The sequence below is a fragment of the Pseudonaja textilis genome, chromosome 3 (genome assembly GCF_049901715.1).
Source record: "Pseudonaja textilis isolate UNSWEBS1 chromosome 3, rPseTex1.2, whole genome shotgun sequence".
In the NCBI taxonomy this organism is placed as follows: Eukaryota; Metazoa; Chordata; class Lepidosauria; order Squamata; family Elapidae; genus Pseudonaja; species Pseudonaja textilis.
The window spans coordinates 159,714,566-159,732,286 of NC_141992.1; the positions used below are offsets into that span (position 1 = coordinate 159,714,566).

Sequence of the window (17,721 nt, forward strand, 5' to 3'; positions counted from 1 at the left end):
ATTCTTACACTTCTCCCTCCTTTATAATTGAGCAGAACCATGAAGTTTAGAAAATTAAATAAGTCATGGTAAGATATGCCCTACATATATATATATTTAATAGGGAAGGATATTATATCATCTTAAGGTCCTTTAAAAATCCAATTAATTTAAATCTATTTGCATCTGAAATATAAATTGCATTTGTTGCTATTTAATTGCCACAGAGTGTCTGTTTTAAAACTCATCATAGAGATCTAGGAAGCAATGCTAGTTCACAAATGTAGATTTGTGAAGACAGTAATGTATGTTAACAAAGCTGAATGTAATGAAATACTCATCAAAATAAGAAAGAATCCAGGTATCCTAGTGAGCTTACCACACATTAAAGTTTCTGCACATTTTAGTATTGGATGTTAGACAGAACAAAAGAAGAAAAAGGTATAGGTGTGCTCAGAGCAGATGACAGCAAAATGAGTAAACAGTGTGATCAGGCAACTGAATGCAACCAAAATTCTGAGATGCACCAGAAGGAGAAAGAAGTTCCTAATCCTGCTAGATAAGGCCTCACTTGGAATATTGTGTCTAGTTCTGGAGACTTCACTCAAAAAAGATATTGATATGATTGAGCAAGTCCAGAGATCAGCAACAAAAATGGTGCAAGGTGTGAGGGATTAAACATATCAGGAGAGATTGGAAGAACTGAATATACACAGCCAGAGGACAGAAGGGAGAGGGGTGACACAACTGAAACCTATTAGGATGTGAATAATGTTCTAGAAGGAAGTATTTTCAATATTAAGCAAAAATCAAGAACATAGGAGCGTAGCCTCAATCCAATGGGAGAAAAATTCAAAAGGAATGTTAGAAAGTATTACTTCACAGAAAGCGTAGTGGAAGCTTGGACCACACTTCCAGTGGAAGTAGTGGGTCAATCATCAGTTACTTAATTTAAACATGTTGCTCTTGGAATAAACACATGTCCATAATCCAACACAAATTTAAAATACAAAATAAAAATAATAAAATATAAAAATAATAATTTAAAATAATAAAATAAAACAAAAACAAAAAAAAAATTCAAAGGCAGACTCGATAGACCTCCAGGTCTTTTTCTGCCATCAATTTTCTATGTTTATAAGAGAGAGTCTTTAAATGACATTGAGAATGATTTTAGAATCAAATAATTATTGGTATAACAGGGTCCAGGAATAAGATTTTAGAAAGGTTCGTCATATGGAACGGGTTGCAGATAAATATTATACTAGAAAGCAGAAAAACGATTTGATTCAGAATACAGCTGGATTAATTTAGATGCCCTTCTTAGTTCCTCCTTTGTTCAGTGACATAAATCAGGAAATCATTATTCTTTGAGAGACCAACCTAAAGCTATTATTTGCAAAACAGATATAATTTGTTGTATAATGCAGAGAATAAATTGCTATCACAGCAGAGATTTTAAAAAGTGAATATTTTTATTTTGAATTCTCTTAAATTCATTACAGCAAGGAAACACATCTCTTTTTGGAATGCATAAATGAAGTAACATCATCAGCGGCTAAGATTGTAAACTGAACTGTATATACAAGATATTAAACTCCACTGTAATCAATCAGTGGACCTTACTCTGAGTAAATATACTTAGAATCAAGTTATTAGTTTTTTTCATAATATATTGTGCATGAAAAATGCAGCTGTTATAAGATATATATTTGATAGTTTTATAAGATATATATTTGATAGCTTTATCCAAACAGAATAAATAGCATGTTCTTTTTATCTAATACAACTGTCCTATTACAGGGCTGCTTTAAGTTCTTTCTGTTCAGTGGCATTCTGTTGTTTCTGATGCTTATGAACGTTTTAGAGAGTTCTGCAAAAGTGCTTTAGTTCCTTAGACAGACACCATGAACTTGGAATGGATTGGCAAAACTGTGATATAATAAATATGAATCATTTAAAAAAAAAAAACTAAATTTGGGATCAAATTTATGGAATTCCCATGTTGATTATGTGAGAAACTGATGAACATATTGTATATATTATTTTTGGGGCTGGGACTTTCAAACTCCCTTTGTGATGTATTATTGGTTCTTATTAGCTATTGCTGCAAGGGTGGGAAACTTCAAGACCCTGCTGCCAATTTTAAATTAGTAAGTGATCTATGCCAAAATCCATATTTGAATGTTGCTCTTTCTCAAGAGCATCTTTGAAAGTTGGGAACAGATAATGATTACTAGGATATACATTAAAGCAAGATGAAGAAACAGCTAGATCCTCCTGGCTGGAAAATCAGAACTGTTACTTAAGATTAAAAAAAGCCATTTTTTCACTGTGAGAAATGCAGATCCCATATCCGCATAGTTCAGTTATTATCAGTGGGCTGCTTTGATTCACCTGATGTTACCCACTTCCATGCTTAGTCCAAAGAGAAACCTGAAGACATATAACTCTGCTTTGTTTCTCCTCTATCTTCACTACAAATGAAGAGGTAGAAAAATAGAGGAAGAAACCAGGGTTAGCTAGCACAACATAGTGCGTTGGCTGGAATTTGGACCCTAGCACATCCCAATGCTGACTCTTTCACTTTTGTTTACTCATGATCAACGAGCATTATCTGGGCAGCATAAAAGCAACTAAGATAAATACAATAAAATGAGCGAGTGGCAGTGAACTCTTTGGGCTTGGTGTGTCAAAAATTCAGAAAATACCTAACTTGAGTCTGCCCGTGTGTCACCTCCCCCTGCAAACAAAAGAGGAACAATTCTCTTATCTCCTTACATTTAAACCACCTAAACAGTGGCAGTCAGCAAAAGTGCCAAGGCTGAGCCTGAAATTGAGACCCAGGTCTTGGCTTCAGCTTTTAGTATCACCACTGCCACCCAAGATGGCTGCCTTGTGCTGTTCCTTAAAATGTGCAAGTCTTGGGAAATTGTGCAATTGTTCCCATGGCCCAGCATTCCTCAGGAAGCATCATACATGCTGTTTACCTTCAAGTGGTGTTCTCTTCAAGCCTCTGCAGCCTACCCAAGGATGCTCTGGCTCACATGAGACTTTTATTTTTAAAGGGGCTCACAGAATAGTCTTCTTTGGCTTCCACACACTCCAAATATCACACAAGAACATGGCATAACTTCAAAAATAATTGTTGCCAGATGTTGATAAATGCTGGCATGCCATCCAAAATGCTGTGAGATGCCACCTTTGACCCCTGTTTCACCACCAGTGTCCCAGTTGATGCCTTTCTATCACTATGGGATTCTAGTGATTCTTTTGTATTCATTGCCCTGCAAAATAATGTAATATATAATAATACAAGTACTAAGTAAATGATTTTTTTTATCAATTATTAAAATATCTCCAGAACCATGATAAAAGTGAGAGGTACATTATTAAAAACAAATCTGAACAATACTATAGTCATAGACCAACATAAGAAGGATGGGATTTATAAATGGAAGGTAGTACTTGAGCATTCAGTGGCTATTCCAAGTTGTGACTAAATGCTATGGACTAGCTTGGACTGAGAAACACCCAGTTTGCTTCTGTGGCTAAAGATGAACTAGAACTGGTTCCCATATAGCCAGTTTAATTTTTATTTATTTATTTCTCACATTTCTATACCACCCACCTCCTTCAATGATACCTTAAGCACTACATTAGACTGCTGGGTTTTTTGGGGTGGGGGTGGGGGTGGGGGAAAGAGAAACATTGTTACAAAATTTGATGGTTGATGGATTCATTCAGCTTAATGGCAGTGGTTGGTCATCTATCTGTTTGAACTTTCAGATCCCTTGATATGAATCTAAGCAGTTAATTTACTTATCTTAATTTTTATTAACCTTATGCAAAATTTTGTTGTAAATAATGACAAGTTTGTTTTTAGTTCTAAAAAAGGGTAAACATATTCCTGTTTTAAAGGGCAAAACAACACTATAGAAAGCCTCTGGGAACCCAGTACCCCCACCCCCCACCCCCAGATACGTTCAACTGGAGGCAATGGGAATTTATAGTTGGAGAGATCTAGAAGGCACTGAGTTGGAGAACATTTCCATAGAATTGAAGAGGCTTACGTTAGGACTATTTAAAATTTGAAAGAAACCTTTTTTTAAAAAAATGGTGAAGTATGCTAAAGAGGTGGGAGGTGAAATGTAGCTTTGGATGTAATCTGAGTGATTTGAATGCTTTTAAAGATGAATTGAACTTTGTGTGTGTGTGTGTGTGTGTGTGTGTGTGTGTGTGTACACGTGTGCCTGTAAGAAAATTGACGTAAACTTCCTGTGAGAACTCTGTGTTCAGTGGCCAGGCTTTACTGAGTAACAGAGCAAGAAGTCAGAACTGTGATTATTTGCACTGACCAGAGCTTGTCTGGCTGGGGCTGTGCTGTCTCCACACAGTTGGACTAGATCACGCTTGACACAGCGAGAGAGGGAGAGAGCAGCTTGTGGCTCCAGCATGTCGGGCCCACTAGGCAGGTTGATGAATGTGCTGAGCTTTAAGAGCTTGCCACCCAGGCCAGGCCAGCCCAGGCCAGCCCGGCCCATCCACAATGACTTACAGTTTCCCAGTCTCCCTCCCTGCACCTCCCCCTCACTTCTTCCCCTCTGCACCATGACTGCTCTCCACATAAACACTGCTACTCTATCTTCAAAGCCTAGTCATCATGTCAGTGTGTCAGTTTAGAGCAGGCTGGGATCACCCTGCTGGAAAGCCAGGCCTCTGTTGGCCGAGTCTCTTCAAATAAACAGGGTTAAGACAAGGCGTTTCTTTCTGTTTTCTAAATTGCAGAGGCTGCTTTTCTCCTGGAGGCGTTGAAAAAGTACTCCTTTCCCCCCCTCCCTAAAACCTCGGCAGCACAGCACCAAGTTGACGTGAAATATTTCTTCCAGGGTTGTGACACATTTCCCCATTTACGCCTCTTCCCAGAGGTTATGTTGTTCCTCCTCCTGAGAACCTTTGCAGTGGAGACATCTGTGTGGGAAGGAAGCCTTGAGGGATTGCACAAGGCTGTCATCTCTTTGGAAAAATGTGCTTTACTTTCATATTGTTCCCAGCAGGATCTTCCCATTCCATGCATCTGTTTTCATTTTCTTCCCAATGGTCGTTTCAAGATATTTTCTCCTGCATCTTTCCTTTCTCTTTTTCACCCATTCAGACATGATAAATTTCACCTGTGCTTGAAATAGGGAAAAAAACAATAAAAATTTATGGGTGCTTAGGGAAGGATTGTTCAGTAAACCATCACCAATCCTACAAGTCATCTCTGCAAATAATAAGCATGAAAAACTTATTTTAAAAATCACGTAAATACTTGGAACATGACATAAGGAGAAGGGCCCAGGAAGTTTTTTTTTTTTTTTAATGAGATAAAATAATGGCCTATATTTAAATTTGTACAATCGGTTCTGAGGGTGAATGGCATGGCTGATTTGAGAATGACTGATCCTTAATATGATTTCAGGTTTGTTTGTTTTTCTACATATTTTGGTGGATTTCTATTTTTAGTATGTCATATTAACGTATTTATTTAGTTAAATATACAGTGCAGTAATGATTGGTATTGATACTGAATGCATTTCTCATTCCAAGAGAATATTTTTGAGACAGCAAATACAACTGGTGTTTCTGAAAATGATGGATATCACTAATTCGGTTGATGAGGCTATCATAGTTTGAGAAGAAACACATAAAATATATTTTTAGTTGCTTAAGCTGCATAAGTCTAGTGAGAGATGTTAAGCATAAAGGAAAGGTAAGCAAACAACTTCTTCCTAAGAACTTAATTGAACCATGGCCTACCTTTCCCAAGTAGTCTTCGGCTTGCTATGTTTCATTTACAGTTACAACAGCACTGAAAAAAGACTTATGACCATTTTTTCACACTTATGACAGTTGCAACATCCTCATAGCCAATGGTCAAAATTCAGATTCTTGGAAACTGGCATGTATTTATCACAGTTGCAGTCTCCTGGGGTCATGTGATCACCTTTTGCGAGTTTCTGACAAGTAAAGTCAATGGAGAAGCCAGATTCAGTTACTATTACTATTACTACACATATTACTAACTTAACCACTGCAGTAATTTACTTAACAACTTGGCGACATAGGTTGTAAAACTCATTTAACAACTGTCTCGCTTAACAAGAGGAAATTTTGGGCTCAATTGCATGATTACCCTGCCTTCTGAGTAACTTGCAGCTTCTCTGGCTTACCATCCTTCTGTTAATTCATCATAGGGAACTCCCCAGAAGAGTGGGCAAACACAAAGGCTTCAGAAACATGCAAAAAAAAGTGGAAAGAAAGCAGCACTCGCCCTCTGTCTGAGAATTAAATGAAAAATAATAATTTTCTTTTACAGGAGAAATCTTTTGAGATTGTGAGGCATTTTCATTTCATTTTCTTATAGTGATACAAGTAGCCCTCAAGATCACAACTGAGCCTAAAATATCCGTGGCTAAGTGACATAGTTGTTAAGTGAATTTTGCCCATTTTATGACCTTTCTCACCACGGTTGTTAAGTGAACCACTGCAGTTGTTAGGTTAGTAACATGGTTGTTAAGTGAATCTGATTTCCCCCTTGATTTTGTTTATCAGAAGGTCACAAAAGGTGATCACAAAAGGTGATCACAGGACACTGCACCTGTCCTAAATAGGTGACAGCTGCCAAACATCTGAATTTTGATCATGTTTCCATGGGGATGCTATAGTGATCATAGGTGTGAAAAATGGTCATAAGTCACTTTTTCAGTGCTGTTGTAACTTTGAACAATCACTAAACAAACTGTTATAAGTTGAGGCCTTTTGTGGATGATTTGAGAAGATCCATGATCAAGCTATTATTATTTTTAAAATTATTATTTATTGAATTTATTTATAACTTTAGCCATCTTGGTGAGATACGATCCATAAAAGGTGAAATATAAATAATTGTAACAAATAAATAAACACTGGAATGACTATAAGTAGTGAATATTCATCAGTGGGTAGGCAATACTTTTTATGTTTGGTATGGATTTATTATTTGAAATGTTATTCTTCAACACACAAAGGATCACCTGCTCTGGATAATAATATCACATCAAATCAGTGGTGGGATTCAAGTATTTTTACTACCGATTCTGTGGGCTTGGTGGGCATGGTGTGGCTTGGTGGGTGTGGCTTGGTGGACATGCTTGGTGGGTGTGGCAGGGGAAGGATACTGTAAAATCTCCATTCCCTCCACTTTCCTGGAATAAGATTACTGCAAAATCCCATTCCCTCCCCACCCCACTAACCTGCTTTCCAGCTCCATTCTCCTGTGCAGGGCAAAAAGAAAAAGAAAAAAGACCCAGCCGATCAGCTGGGACTCAGGAAGCAGAGAATAGATGCGGGCAGGGTCAGTCAAAGGCAGTATTTGCCAGTTCTCTGAACTACTCAAAATTTCCACTACCGGTTCTCCAGAACTGGTCAGAACCTGCTCAATACCACTTCTGCATCAAATACTTTTGCTCCAAGGAACTTGCTTATTCTTCTTTCAGGGGTTGTCCAAGAAGATCTATTACCAAAAGCTGAAGGAGAACTTCCTATCAATATACCCCTAGGATACATTGTTTTCCAATGTTCCACACATACTTCCAAGTATGTTGTCCTCCCCAGCAACAACAACCACAAGTCATAATCCATCTGTCCATCCATTCATCCATCCATCAATCCCAAACAGGTTGGACAGTGAAACCAGTTATTGTGAGTGGTGGTGGCCTTTCTTTCAGTGGATGTCTTCAAACAGATACTAGAAAAAGTGCTTTAATGGAAAGCTTTAATAAAAAGCTTTTAATAAAAAATGCTTGAATGAAAAGCTTTAATGGAAACTTTTCTTTATACAAAAGTTCTTATAAAAGAACTCTTGCATCCAGGCAGTATTGTGATTTGATGTAATACCAAAACTTACTTCCTATTTATTTAATTCTGAGATCTTTCATTGCTTCACCCTACCTAGTACAATTTAATTTTACTAATAATCAGTGAAGCTATACTATTCCCCACATCAAATTTAGAGTGGGACTATGTGTATAAAGTATAACATTATTTGATCTAAGAAAAATTCGGGTATAAACTTAATTAGCAGTACTTTTTTCTGCTTTTTAGCAAGACCATAATTTTAAAATATTCTGCAGCTTGTGACCCAGTATTATATATTTAAATTTAAGAAAAGCATCAACAGCAGCATATAAACATGCTGTGAAAACACCTGCTCACTCTCTTATACATAACATGCAAAAACAAGTTGATTTCGATCAAGTCTGTATTTGTTTCCAACAGGTAAACCTGGCAAAATTTTTGGCATGACTTGCAAGCTAATTGTCATTCAGGCAAATCCTGTATTGAACTCATTCCAACCAAAAAAAAAAAAAAAAAAATTCTGTGTCCTTGAATAATCAGCAAAATTGCAAACTGTTATTGGCTGTTTCTCTCTTAAGTTCATCTATTTACACAGACTGACTCACTGTATTTAGTCTCTGTGGCATTTTGCTGTCTGAAGCATAACAGGTGAATATGCAGGCAGTTCTCATACCTTGGATGAATGTCCTGGTGAATTAAGAGTAGCTTAATCAACTTCATTTTCACAAGCTGTAATAGTAGAGAAAAAAAGGTGGAGACTTCCAAAAGAGACAGAAGAACAACTGAGTCCAAACAATAAATAACTCTGGACATATCATCTAAAAGTCAAATTTTCAGCTGGAAAAAATAGATGTTCCTCTAGGCTCCCCCCATCCTCAGATCTTTAAACTATTGGTCCAGAATGTATGTCCTTAATTTTACAACACACATTTACCAGAATTGGTGAATTTCATAGCTGCACATGAATTTAATAGCATTTAACTATTTGTGAGTCAGTAAACTATTTACAAAACTGATGTCCATGTTAGAAAGGCATTAATCTATAGTGGCAATAAAAATAATTAGGTAAAGCATGCAGTAAATGCTTCTTTAATTTTTTTCAATCATTTCAAAATAATTCTAGTACAGTGCTGAGTGGTCTTTCTCCTATAGAAATTCTCCTATAGGGGATATTTTCACCCCAGATTCTTTTTTTAATGGACTTGGCCTATTTTCTGACTCCGTATTTCTTTCTTTCCTTTTTCTTTTTGGGTCTCTCCTCCTAGACCAAATTTGGTCCTATTTTGTTTTCAGAGACTTCTTCTTCTGATGGGTATAGTATCAAACTCCTTATGATTTCTTTATAATATTCTATTGGGTTAAAAAGAGTAAAACATGTAGAAACATTCTTAAACTTGGCATTTGTAACAAATACTATCTCTAATTTTTACAGATGTTTGTAATTGTTCAAGAATTTTTTTAAAGTGAATTATTCTGCTGCCATTTTTCAATACATAATTTCCTCAGATGCAGGCTATTTTTGCCGAAACACTGACTTGACATTAATGCATGTACTTCTTTGAATGGAAAACCAAATGCCTAGAACTGCTCAGTGAAAGAATGATGAAATTATTTTTCATTCAGAAATGTATGCAACATGCCTGTAATCATAGGCATTTATCCATGAAAAAGGGAACCCTCCAATTTCCTGATTTTAGGGAACTATGAAGTCATGTGTAGGCATGTTGCAGCTACCTTAAATACTGAGAGTGACTGCATGAACAGGATGTCATCTCTCAAAGGCTTCAGTTCAAATATTAAATCTATTCAATAGATTAACTTATAGTAAATGATCAAAACACTACATATTTACTGGAGGAAAAAAACATTATTCTAACTTTCTACATAGATTGTCCACATGCACAATATTATATTTTGTTGTATTTATATTTGATATATGATTTTTATTTCTTTATTCAAGTTCATTTATTTTGGGCTGAAATTTTCCCTAGAACATACAAATATGTTTATCAAGAAATAGAGTACACATTTACTTTGGTTTTCCTCTAAGTCCTGTTGCTTCTCTCAATGACTCTGTTTTACTGTCTGGAGGTCATGAGTATTGGAATGGAAAGGGCAGACTTTGACTCAACCCAAGAAAAATCTATTAGGTGTGGATTTGTGTCCCCTGGATTCTATCACTGGTGATTTTTCATCTTTGACTCTGGGAGAGATGGCATACTATCCTTCAAAGCCAATTTGCAATTTAGGTTAGGATGGCAGCTGCCTTTACAGAATTTTGTCTTACACACCAGTTTGGGTCTGTTCTTGGATCAGGAAACTTTACTTGCTGTACTTGTTGTCTTAGTCCCTTCTTGGATTACTGCAATTTACTCTACATGAAGCTATCCGTGAAGACCTTCTGGAAGCTATACTTGGGATGGAGTGATGCATGTAGTTGTGGTCACACCAAGCTACATCCACTATTCAGTGAACTGATATGACTGATTAGGCTGCTGTGTACATTTCATTATGAGATTATTAATCCATATGTGGCGCTGGGTATTTTGTGGGAATGTCTGTCCCCGATGGAATCTGTCCCTACCCTACTGTACAGTATGATGACACACTTTGGATCTCTTCCTTGAATCAACCCTTAAATGTAAGTAGGAAGCACATATTTTAAGTGATCTCATTGACTCTGTTTTCCTCTATGAAATGAGATGTAAGTAATGAAATTACCAAAGAAAAATCAATTGAAAGATTGCAGCTTGAATAAAAATTATTTACTTTAAAAGTTCCAATGGATGGGCTTTTTCTTTAAACATTGTGCCAGCAAGTAAAGTTTCCTGTACCAGTTATTTGATGGCATCAGTGTTATTTTTTCATAAACCATAGTTGCCATTTAACTAATTTAGTAGCATTTAAAGAAACCCAAAACAATTAGTATAACTTTCTGAAGTTTTTTTCTATTTTGATCATGGATGGAATTCTCTGATTATTTTTAAAGCAGAGCACTATTAAAAGCATAAGTAGCCATGAAAATTAAGGTCAGGCTAGACCTGCTTTGTGGGTGTCTAGGGAGGAGCTATTACTATTTATGACCAATGGTATTTTGCTACTGATGAGCACTCATGTTGATTTTATATGATTATATATGAAAGCAGACTAGTTTTATAAAAGTGACTGCACATTTAAAATGTCATGTCATATAAATCTTTCATTACTGCTTTTACTCATACCTGTAAGGATAACATATTAACTAATAATCTAATCCAGCCTTCTTAAACATGGTGTCCTCCAGATGGGTTGGATAGCAGTTCCCGTAATCAGACCAATTACTGGAATGCTAATAATTTTTAATTTGATTGTATTCTAGTATAGAGGCTTTCCAGAAAGAAAACATTAATGAGCATTGTAAAAATAATGACTTTGAAAATGTTACTAAATAAAATAGTTTTCTATCAGACTCATTTCCCGCATACTGCACGATTATCATTAAAAATGGATAATTACTTAAATTTATTTTCTTATTTTCAAATGTCTTGATTGCTTTTTGTACAATATGAGATTCAGCAATGAAGTTAAATAAGAGATCTTTAAATAAGAGAGTTCAATATGGGGAAACCTGTTTGTCATATATTTCAGAGATGGATTTCATCATTCATATGGTTAATATCATTCATATGGGTGTCAAATTCGATTGCATCATGGGGCAGAGATTGTGATGTATCGCAATGCTTTTCACCTTTGTGGAGCTGGGTTGGGTGTGGCCTGCATGTGACATATTCACCCATGGGCTGCTAGTTTGACAGGGTTAGCGTAAACCCCATTGAAAAGTTGTACGTTCATTTTCCAGAGTTTTCTTTGCTCATCTAAAAACCTGGTATACACATAACTCAGAGTTTGAATCATGGGATTAGCTTCAGGATTATATGAATTCTAGTTTCAATATATTAATTAGCAGGTAGAATTGATTCAGAAATTGTCAGTTGCATTTAAAAGTGAAACATATCTTATTATCTTCACATTAGCTTACAATGAGCAGTGGGCGAGAGGGGGATAGGCTAAAGAATGCCTGAAATTTTTCAACAACATGGGAATTTCTGTCAAAATCTTGGATGATGTGATTACCTTTAGGAGGTGAATCACAGGAAAAGACAGTGTGATGTGTATTTATGTAGACTTCAGGCTGTATCTAACATTCCTTGTTCAGAGAGAAAGGGGCAAGGGAGAATTGGATTCAATATACTTACCTAGGAAGCAAAACGTATTTGAGGATATCAGTTAAAAATGTAGTTATGAGAGACGGGTTTTTGTACATTGTGTGGGAGATAAAAATTTGTTCAGAAGACCATTGCAAATTGGAATGCATAAATGGGAAGCTGAAGTAATGCCAAAGAAGTATCAAGTTAAAGAAAATAAAAATATGTAGAGTGTTATGATTAGCGTCTAAGCAATTTTCCAAATGATAAAAGCAAAGCACTATTTATTTTAAAGTGTTAACTTTAAAAAAGGTCAAGTACAAGTTAATAATGTTTCCTTGCTATGGAGAGAATGAAAAGGATAGTCTGGTGTCTTCTTTTTTATCCTTTAAAAAGTTTGATTATGGCTCTTCAGGTATGAACCCTGATCTGAATTAGGACAATGATATTCAGGAGGAAGCAGCTTGCTAATGTTCAAAATCTTTTTTCAAAGAAAATATACATTTAAATAAAAAAGACTATATTTCTTGTGATGTAGAGTACTGTACCAAAAGACCCAGTTCCTAATAATGATCATACAAAGTAAAAAGTTGGAATGGTTGGATGGAGAGAAAGGAAGCAACAATATAATCTTTTGCTACAAACTGCCAGTGACATCCATCTACCCAAGAAGAAAATGTTCTAGAAGAAATTCTACATCAAGAAACTGTTAGGAAAGGGTTGATTTTGCTGCCTCCAAAAAAGATTTAATTATCTCAGTTTTTTTTAAAGTTGGCAACCAATAATGTAAATCAGACTGTATTGCCATATTAGCACTGCAGAGAAAACCTTGCTGAAACATCTTATCGTCTTATCTCTTTAAACTTTGTCAAAGTTTAGTCAGTTACCTCAGGAGAGGTCATAGTTTCTTAGTATAGTAGTAAGGCAAAATCAGACTCTGGTACCATTAAAAAAACAACTGAAATTAAACACCAAGTTTAACATTTAGAAAAAAAAAACTTTATGAATTCTGTGTCAGTGGCACAGAGGATATTAGTTGGTGTTTTAAACTCTACCCCTATCTCTTAAATTCTTTGGTAGGCTTCTAGAATGAGGTAATTTTTCCTTGATATAAATTACTGTGAGAAAAGCCAAACTAGCAAGGAACACAGAGCACGGGAACATTAGTTGTACTTCCATTTGGAAAAGAAAATAACCATTATAATTTAATAAGCTTTTCAATTTGTAATTGAATTTGTTTTTTTTTTAATTAGAAAAAGGCCAGTGGAGCTGTGAGATTTCTTTTAAGAACCTGCCAGTAAGCTAAAAGTTTTTCTTGATGGAAGGGAAACTAAGTAAAACTACTTTTGAAGGTGAAACTTGATACAAGACATAGCACATTTCTCACTGTTTTTCTTCTGAAATGACTTGCCTGATCAAATAATTAAACTCATCATTAAATGTCAAAATAAAAACACTTTACTAGGCTATTTTGTACCAGACAAGTACAAAATGACAGTGAACTCTTTCCTGCATTTAGTGGTCATCCATATTTTTGCAAGTCAGATATGAAGCTCCACTTTTTTGCTATTATTTTTACTTTTTAATTCTTAATTCATTCATTCACTCATTCATTCACTCACTCACTATAGTGTCCATCTTACTGAATGATGCTGGGCTGTCTAGAGTTCAAAATATATGGTTAAAACAATAAAATATTTTAAAAAATAAATGCAATAAAAACCATCCAGAATGCAGTAAATATACATAGCAGCTGAGATACTTAGTCATTTAACAATAAAGCCAGAAATTGGGGCCCTGGACACATTCAGTGCCCCAGGCTCAGGACTACAGATAGATTTTTAAAGCCTTATAAATGACCAACAGGATTGTGGTCATTCTAATTTTCGATAGGAGAATAATCCACAGAGCAGGAGCCACTGCAGAAAAGGCCCATCTTCTTGTTCCTACCAGCTGACGCTCTTTGTTAATCAGTAGCCTGCCCAATCTGATGAATTGGATGAGTAGAGACTCATGGAAAAAGTGATCCTTCAGGTAATCCAGTCCCAAGCCATATTTAAAGGTAACAGCCAGTGCTTTGAATTGCATCCAGAAACATTTTGATAACCAGATCATGCAATAGTGATGTTATGTATGCTGGATATTTGGAACCATTTACTACCTGCTCCCTGGTTGCAACCTGCACCACCTGAAGTTTCTGAATGCTCTTCAGGGGCAGCCCCATTTAGAGTGAATTGCAGTAGTCTAAATGACTGATTACAGGGGCATGTGTTATGGTGACCAGAACGGGTGCAACAGCTACATTATCCAAAAGTGTGCAAGTACCACAGCTGGCCCTAGCAGCTATGAGTCTTTATTGTATAGTCACAGGTCAACTACAATTTAAAAAATCAGAAAAAATGTGAAAACCCCCCAGCAAATATAAATACTTGAGAGAAAATATGATGGAGTGTGCCTTAAAAATAATAAAAACAGCAGTATTTGCCTTGAAGTCACAATTTGTCTAAAAAAAAACACTATCTCTAGTAGCTCTAGTTAAGTATGGCCATTGAAATGAATCTTAGCTTAAATTCAAGGCAAAAAAGTTCTTTCAGAGGATGTAAAGCTGCTGGTATAGCTCCTGTTTCCCCGTTTCCCACAGAAAATACCAGGAGCCACAAATCTTGGGTGGGTGTGGCCAACTCGATGTCACTCACTCACTCACTCACTCCCACCCAGTCACATGACCCCCGAGCCATGCCTACCCAGTCAGTCATTAGGGCAGAGTTAAATTATTTGCAACGCCCAGCCCTGCTTCACCCCTCCCCTCCCAGCTACCTCTTCTCACACCCAGGCTCGCCTCCCAGCCACTGGCCTCAAAGGCAGGGGTGGGATTCAAAATTTTTAACAACCGGTTCTGTGGGCATGGCTTAAGTGGTGGGCATGGTTTGGTGATCATGTTATTGGCTGGGTGTGGCCGACTCAATATCATTCACATTGAGGCACACATCTCCTCGCCTGGCCTCTCATGACTGTGGGGATGCTGCAGCAGTCGTAAGTGTGAAAAATAGTCATAAGTCACTTTTTTCAGTGCCATTGTAACTTTGAATGGTCACTCCACACAAGCAAAGTACCAGCAAAGGAGGGGAAAAAAACTCCAGAGATGTTCCTGAGACAGGAAGTCTAGTCCTGCCAAGAATGTAATAAGGGTTAGCGGAGAGGCAGTTTCTGTAAGCAACCCCAGAATGTTTCCTTCCTGCCTTCTTTACAGGATTAGGCCAGTAATTTCTTCTAACAACTGGTTCTCTGAACTGCTTAGAATGTTAACAACAGGTTCTAGCGAATAGGTGCGAACTGGTAGAATTTCACCCCTGCTCAAAGGCCTCAACGTATTTATAGTTCTGTAAAAATGTAGTTCACCCTTCTCTCTCTCTCTCTGTTCTGACCTAGGCTTCACAAAATTACAAAGCAGACTGCTTGTCCTGACAAAATACCTTTTTATTCGGCTAATGTGAATTCCTATCATTCAAATCTAGCAAAGTCCTGGAAATATGTATTTCAAGGGTGAATTACAACCACAGACTTTATCAGGCTTAAAGAGTTGCCAGGCCAATAGCTTTCAAGTGCAACATTGTACAAGAAAATACTTGGCAAGGAGTCTCTGAACAAATCTTCACATTAATTATACAAACTAATTGTCTCCTGAAACACTACTCCCCTTTCGCTCCTCTTTATTCATAGGGGAGTCATTCCAGTGGTGGTATTCAGCTGGTTCACACCGGATCGGGCAAACCGGTAGCAAGGATTTAGCATGGGTCCCCGAACTGGTAGTAAGTTCTGGCTGGCCATGCCCCTGACCCGGTTGTCCGGTTGCTGCTGGCTCACTTACCCCACCCACCCGATGCTTGCTCACCCCACCTGCCTGACGTTTGCCCCTTAAGGTATTTCTTTTTTTCCCTCCTGACAATCAGCTGTTCATACAATCAGCTGTGCCAGGATTCCCCTTGCTGAGGCCCAGGAAGATAAAAAATGGAAGGAGAGGCACAGCCCCACCTCCATTTTTTGCCTTTCTGAGCCCCAAAGGAACCATCTGGGAGCAAAAACGCCCCGCTAGAGGCTCTTCTGAGGCCAGGAAGGTCCCAAAACAGAGCGTGGAGGGTTGATGCGTGCCCATCCCATGCTCTGATTTTTTCTCCCTGAGCCCCAGAGGAGCCTTCTGGGAGCAAAAGTGCCCCTCCCAGAAGCTCCTCTGGGGCCAGGAAAGTCCCAAAACAGAGCTGGGGAGTGCTGTGTGCCCCCTCCAGGCTCTGTTTCCCCCCCGAGCCCCAGAGGAGCCTTCTGGGAGCAAAAACATCCCCTAGAGGCTCCTCTGAGGCCCAGAAGGCCCAAAAAACAGAAGGGGGAGGTGGCTGCGAAAAAGCAGAAAAAAGCCACGCTCTCCCAGTCACATGGCCATGCCCACCTAACCACGCCCACCAAGTCATGCAAACAGAACTGGTAGTAAAAATTATTGAATCCCACCACTGGGCCATTCACTGTCCACCTGTGCCTTTAATCCCAAATTGACACTTGTTCCTTAATTGTCCCATTCTCCTGGCAGCTCTGCGCAAGCACACATCGGAACAGGTTCCAGCTGTTCTTCTGCCCCACTGATCTCCGACTCCAAAGGCAGCTGATAACTGTTGGATGGCCCTGCCCCCCTCTCTGCTTCCAATACAGAGCACTCATCAGAGCCTTCCCCAGACTCCAGGACTGGCCCATGTTGCTCCCCAACCTCTTCACTGTCAGAGTCTGCTGCCAGTTCAGCTGGCTGCTGGTGGGCCACAACACACAAACACACACACACACACACAGAGTCTCTGGTCACTGTCTCTGTCTCTTTCCCTTTCTCTCTCTTTCTCCCTTTCCCTCCCTCTCTCTCTTTCCCTCCCCTATCTTTTTTCCCCCCTTTTCTCTCCCTCTCTGTGTCTCTTGTCTCTCTCTTTCCCTCCCTCTCTCTCTGTCTTTCTCTCTCTTTACCTTCCCCTCTCTTTCCCTCCCTCTCTTCCCCCCTCTCTTTCCCTCCCTCCTTCTCTTTCTCTCTCTCTCTATTTATATTTATCTCTCTTTCTCTCCCTCTCTCTTAAGGGAGGGAAACCTCTGAACTGGTGCTGGGTGGTGGGAATCTGATATCCAGAGGCCAATGAGACGATGATCAGCTGGTTGGTGGGTCATCACAACACCGATGCAGGAAAAGCAACTGACATCTGGGAGGAGAGAGCGAGCTTCAGCTGCAGCATTGTGGCTAAGGTTTTGACTTTTTTTGATCATATCCTATGGTGCATATCTCATTTTGAATAGGTCAGTGGTGTGAATCAAAGGATCAAAATCCATCTCCACTGCTTTCAGTCCTTAAACTCTCATAAGGATTTATTGCTGTACTCCTGGTTGAAATCCATTACTTTGGCCTATGGCTCTCTATTACATTCTTATACTTTTATTAACTCATTTTTAAAAATTCTTTCTTGGTTTTATGGCTTACATAAAATAATAAAAATGACTGAAACTCTGGGAAGTTTATTGTACTGCTTTCTATTGATACAGAAATTTAAAGCATGTGGTTGTTCTCATTGTTACTGTTATAATTATTATTTTCACTTTACTAAGTATATAAAGAAACTTTCGAATATGAAGGAGTGAGAAATACACTAAAGGTTCTTTC

General features: G+C 37.9%; 1 long non-coding RNA gene across 1 annotated transcript in view; it reads right to left on the reverse strand.

The window, feature by feature from the left end:
* Window positions 1–1,435: 1,435 nt before the first annotated feature.
* Window positions 1,436–17,721, reverse strand: part of LOC148126380 (uncharacterized) — a 29,633-nt gene continuing 13,347 nt past the window's right edge. The window contains exons 2-3 of the long non-coding RNA XR_015743196.1: window positions 8,531–8,586; window positions 1,436–5,155 (exon numbers count right to left, since the gene is read on the reverse strand). This is a non-coding gene — a long non-coding RNA (uncharacterized LOC148126380). The remainder of the gene's footprint in view (window positions 5,156–8,530; window positions 8,587–17,721) is intronic.